At 36.2% G+C, this 6,307-nt stretch overlaps 1 pseudogene; it reads left to right on the top strand.

Moving 5' to 3' along the window:
- The first annotated feature begins 1,218 nt into the window (after positions 1-1,218).
- On the top strand, positions 1,219-2,710 carry LOC131151543 (uncharacterized; annotated as a pseudogene).
- The last annotated feature ends 3,597 nt before the right edge of the window (positions 2,711-6,307 follow it).

Below are 6,307 nucleotides of genomic sequence, written 5' to 3' on the forward strand. Positions count from 1 at the left end.
AAAGCTGGATGATAAAGGAGAGAAGTGTATCCTTGTAGGATACGGTGATAGCACCATGGGATATCGACTCTACAATCCCATCAACAAGAAAGTCTTTCATAGCCGGGATGTCATCTTTGAAGAAAATGAATCCTGGAAATGGGACCAGGTTGAATGTTCCAAAGATGCGGAATTGACACTTGAAGTAGAAGAACCTACACAGACAAAAGAAGTGGTTATCGAGCCACAAATTCCTGAGCTGCAGACACCTCCACATGGTTCACCACAGACAAATGAAGCTCCATCACCAATAGAGCATGAAATCTCAGACATGAGACCTAGAGGAGCTCGAAATCTAGCCGATCTGTATGAAAATACAGAACCAATGGAAGAATATATTGCTCTAAACTGCCTGTTGCTAACTAGCGACCCAAATAGCTTTGAGAAAGCTAACGAAGAAAACAAATGGAGAAAAATGATGGATAAGAAGATTCAATCCATCAAGAAGAACAAGACTTGGGAGTTGACAAATCTTCCGAAGAGCCACAAAACTATTGGTGTAAAATGGGTCTACAAGACCAAGAAGAACACTCAAAGAGAAGTCCAGAGATACAAAGCAAAACATGTCGCCAAGGGTTACAGGAAGAAAGAAATAAAATTGATATCTTGCAGAACGTATGATCAGATTGCTGACATTTTCACAAAACCACTCAGACATGATATTTTTGCAAGACTGAAGACAATGCTCGGAATGACAAAATTAGGAGAGTCAAGTTTAAGGGGGGATGTTGAAGATTAAACTTGAAGACCGGCAGCCCACCTCCATTGAAGACCGGCAGCCCACCGTTGTGGACATTGGAGATTTGCAGGCAACCTACTCCACCTACCAGCCCACCTCTATTGAAGATTTGCACCCACCATTGTTGATTATTTGATTTCTATAATTACTATAAATAGCTGAGTTGTGTGTGAGTAAATGTGAGCAATGTGGTGTGTGAGAGAGATTAGCCAGTGAGCCGTGAGAGAGATTTTATTCCTCTGTAATTTATTTTCAGATTGAAATTACTGATTTGGCAATTTATCCTCACTGAGTTTCAGCCACAACCAGTGGCTGAGTGCTCCTCTCCACCCATCATAACAAAGGTTTCTTCTTCTTCTTCTTCCTCTTTTTTTTTTTTTTTGCTTGGGAGGCAACCCTCTTTCGAAAGATCCTTATGCTAAACAACGCGAACAGATGCTATGGAAAATGATGCTGAGTCAAATGACCATATTTTTCTACCCTTCTCAGACCAGACATTTTTGGGACTTGGCCATTGCACTAATCAGGCAACAGTCATCACTGCTGTGACAGAGGTGAAAGAAATGGGCATGAAAGGCATTTGTTCAAGTAAAGTAAGGAAAAAAAAATATGAAGAGAAAAAGGAAAAAAAATACCTCTGTTGTATGTCCTGGACCTTGGTTGATTAATCTAGCAGCAGCTAGAAGCATTTGCAAGCAGGGCTAGGTGATCACATACACACACAACAGAGATTACAGTATCTTCACTTGACAACCAATTAGAAGAAGAATCAGAACAGCAACAACAATTACAAGAAACAGCTGCCTGCAAGAATAAACCTTATTGGTCTTTTTCTATCACGGTCACAAATAAAAATTTTGAAACATGAAATATAATTTATAAACTACTTGTTGGCCACTCATGAAATATTAACTTGAATTGATTAAGTAAATCATGACAAGAGATAGCCATAACAATACGAAGTTCAAAATATTTTCAATATTTAAGATACAACTCTCGGTTATTTTGGCAAGCTTGAGGTTACAAAGTTTTAGGAATCAACCCATCTATGACATTCCCTCTTTGGAGTAAATTGTTTTGAGCTTCTTGAGATACTTAAAGCCCATAAAAAAGGTATCTGACGAGCAACTGTCAACACGTTTGGATACATTGCAAAAGCCATTGGACCACAAGATGTCCTGGCAACATTATTAAACAATCTCAAAGTGCAAGAGCGTCACAACCGCGTGTGTACTACTGTGGCAATTGTAGTAGTTGCAGAAACATGTTCTCCTTTTACAGTACTACCAGCATTAATGAATGAGTATCGTGTACTAGAACTCAATGTGCATAATGGTGTTTTAAAATCACTCTCTTTTCTTTTTGAGTACATTGGTGAAATGGGTAAAGATTATATTTATGCAGTCACTCCACTACTTGAGGATGCTCTCATGGATAGAGATTTGGTACATAGGCAAACTGTTTCCTAGCTGTTAAGCACATGGCTTTGGGAGTGGTTGGTTTAGGTTGTGAGGATGCTTTAGTACACTTGCTGAATTATGTATGGCCAAACATATTTGAGACTTCTTCGCATGTTATTAATGCTGTCATGGAAGCCATAGAAGGGATGGGGGTTGCCTTGGGTGCAGCTGCAGTCCTAAACTATTGTCTGCAGGGGCTCTTCCATCTTGCAAGAAAGGTTAGGGAAGTTTACTGGAAGATTTTTAACTCATTGTATATTGGAGCTCAAGATGCACTGGTGGCTGCTTATCCTGTGCTGGAGGATGAGGCAAGCAACATATACAGTAGGCTTGAGTTGGTGATGTTTATATGAGGTTTAGTTTGTTCTTCATGTTTCAGGTGATTCTACAAGAGGCTCTTGGACAGGCTAGAACCTATCCTGGGGTTGTTTCCGTGGCAGCTGCAGTTTGTTTGGATGTGCATGCTTATTGAGCTGGATTGATGAACTGCTTGCTATTTGTTAACTTCTTCAGTAGTTTGCTAATTCAGGAATAACCTTACTTTGGATTCATGACCTGCCATCTAAACACTCCAATATGATATTCTCAAAAGTCTGTCAAGCAACTCAAACTCGTCAATCCAAATTTCCCAATACAATTATTCTTTTTTCTTTTCCTTTCTTTAGTTCATTAAACACGTACTAGACTTAAAATTTTAAAACTACACAAGAAGAAATAGTTCATCTGTCTCCCTTTTCATGCTCCATTCTCAACCCTCGCATGACATAAAACTTGAAACCTTCTAACATAAGAGAGTGAGACTTTACCACACTTTTAACCAATGTATCCTAAACTGCAGAATCCTAGGAAACATATAATCACATTCTCGACATCACATCCTAATGGACTGAATGCTGCATTCTAGGAACCTCTTTTGCCATGACCCTACACTACCGTAGCTACTTCCAAATGAACATAACAGTGTTCAAAGCTTCACTGAACTTTTACAATTTACCTCGACACATTTAACAAGCTTGAACATGATTTATTTTTTGTTAACTAAACTTAGCGTTAATGAGGCAAGACCAATATCATCCAAATTCATCCCATTTGTTAAATAAACTTTATAGTCAAGCTCGGAATTACTCATATATGTACATTAAAAAAAATCACTTTTATCAAGCTGTCTTTTCCATTTTTTATTTTTATTTTTTTTTTGGGACAGGCAAGTCAACAGAACCACCAAACAGAACAAAGGGCTGAAAGAAAGAAGGAACTCACTCAACTAGCCCAAAGATCAGGCATCTGAGTATAGCAGCTGACCCCCAAGGAGGGAAACCTTAAGGGGTTGGAAGGAGATCACATTGCTTATGCTTGTGGAAGCATCCTAGAGTTGGCCCACTGGACTTTCCTGGGAAAAAAGGTAACTGTGCTTTGATTTTGTTTAAATTCATCCCATTTGTTAAATGAACTGTACAATCATTCTTGGAACACTCGTTAATGTAACTTTAAAAATAAAATAAAATTAATGCATTATATTCAAGCTGAGTCCTTCAAGTTATTGAAAAATAGCTTATTTTGTGTTTGGGAGCTTTGAGTTCAAATTTTGAATTTGGATTTGTGCAAGTAAAGAGTAAAACACTTATTAACTTGTATAACATTCGACTAAATCCACAAAATCTAAATTCAATACCTAAAATCCATACTTCCGAACACACCCTTAGAAAGTAGGACAAAGAATAAATGAGCAAAAGAAACACCCAACGAACCAATGAGCAATCCAATAAATGAGCCCAAACAAACTACTTAAAAGGTAAAACAAGCCAAGCTTTGCCTAGTTCAAGTCGTTTATTTATGATTATTATTAAATGAACTTCAAAATTACGCATGAAATCGGTCATTTGCTTTTTACGTAACCAAGCTAGTGAGCTATTCACCATGGTTGAGTTCATAATGACCTTTTAATTTCAATATATGCTTATGTGTATTCCCATGATTTTACAGTCCACCAAAATTTTTCTCATGTAATTGACTCATCCTCGTTCAATCCAAATTTTCAAAACCCAAATAATGGGTGTCACCACTTAGCCAAAATTCCCAACATCCTCATTGGATCCAAATTTTCGAAACCCAAATAATGGGTGTCACCACTTAGCCAAAATTCCCAATCCAATCACAACATTGAAGCTGCAAAATCATAAAGTAGATGAAAATATAAATGTTCAAATTAAGAAACTAAAGACAACTTTGAGAGAATCAACCCCTTAAATAGCACTCTTGAACAATTAAAGATAACAAGAAAAGAAAAAACTCCCTAATGTATTCTGATACCTTTCTTCTTGGTCATAACAGAACCACCTGGTTTTTTCTAACAATGCATAATAAACGAATGCACAACACAACCCAGAAGAGGAGATGTGTGAGCAAACGAAAACAACATTTATGTTTAATTTAAAATCACAGAAATATAACCATAAAGTTTCAATAAGTGAACTCACATTCAAGAATCAACAAAATAAAGAAAACTAGTCTCATTCCATCTCTGAGTTTCGAAAATTAACCTATAAACCACTATTTACGAAAGGATATTCAAATATGTCCAACCATGAAAATTGAAAACTGTCACATATATTCAACAGATCATCATCCGTCCATCAAAGAATCGACCTCATGACTCAAGAGCCTTTTCTTTCAGTTTTCAAATATTGGCATAACATAGAAAGATCCAAATTTATGTATTAGAATATCAAAGACTCTTTAAAAATAATTAGTGAAAAAATAAAATCACGTGGAGGTATACAGATACCAGTAAAGCCATCATAGAAATCAATGTAATGGGAGAATTTCAGTTTTTCAATCATGGTCATGTGCAGTTTGTTTGGATGTGCATGCTTATTAAGCTCGATTGATGAACTACTTGCTATTTGTTAACTTCTTCAGTAGTTTTCTAATTTAGGAACATTGTTATGAAATGAATACTTTACTATTGTAAATTTGATATTTTTCATGTACTTCCTCTCTGACTTAATTTTCTATCCTTGTATTAATTTTGTATTACTTACATCCTCTCTTGAATTCCATAAATATACTGTTGGATCCTACCTGTTAACTTAAAATTGTGGGTATTCGGTATTGTAGGAGTATTCCTATGATAATAATATTCTTATGGTTTGCTTGGTTTGAGGGAATAATTATTCCTTCAAATAAGATGGAAAATAGTTAAATTTTTGAAATTAAGGGAATAGTTATTCTTGGTATATTTTTAATTATTTTATTTAACATGTAATAAGAAAGAAATAGATATTCTCAAATTTTGGGAATAGTAGCCTTTACATAGGACATCTTGTACATAAGGGGGTCGAAGATTACGCATATTCACGCTACAATTATGTAAGATACCTTTTATAGGAAAAAATTGTGATATTTGGGACTAAAATTGATAATAACTCATCAAAATATGGCTTGAGACTATTACATTTGGTAACAAAACTACCCTAGAGATGCTATCATATGTGGATCATGCACAAAAGTGAAAGTCACTCTAATTAGGTCATTAATTAGACAGGCAGACCATAACATTATACCAATAATTATTAAATATCTATTGATGTATTTCAAAAGTAAAAAAAAAAAGGATAAAGTATTTATTCTAATTGAAATCCTTATGCTTTTTCTATTTCACATATGTTCGATCTGCACTTTCCAATTCTTCATGGCTTGCATCTTCACTTCCCAGTTCGAGATCTTTTCTTTCAATTGCTGGTTCTCTGCTTCCACCATTTGCACCTGGATAACCATCGCCTCCTCTCGAGCCTCGGCCGCTCGACGCTCTCAATCAATCTCAATATGAGACGCCGCACTGAAAGAAGATGATGATGTTGGGGCAACGTATCCACTCCCAAGACCATTTAACCAGCCACCTGATCGTTGCCCAAGCACTTGAGTGCAGATCTCGTCATCCATCATCGGCTGACTACCCTCTACAACGGGTGCATCCCACAGCTCAAGAATCCTTGCCTATTTTCAGTCATGAAAATGATGAAAATGAAGAAATAAGAATACAACTGACTTTTTGAATAAGATAATGAAC

This window comes from Malania oleifera, chromosome 3 (genome assembly GCF_029873635.1).
Source record: "Malania oleifera isolate guangnan ecotype guangnan chromosome 3, ASM2987363v1, whole genome shotgun sequence".
In the NCBI taxonomy this organism is placed as follows: Eukaryota; Viridiplantae; Streptophyta; class Magnoliopsida; order Santalales; family Ximeniaceae; genus Malania; species Malania oleifera.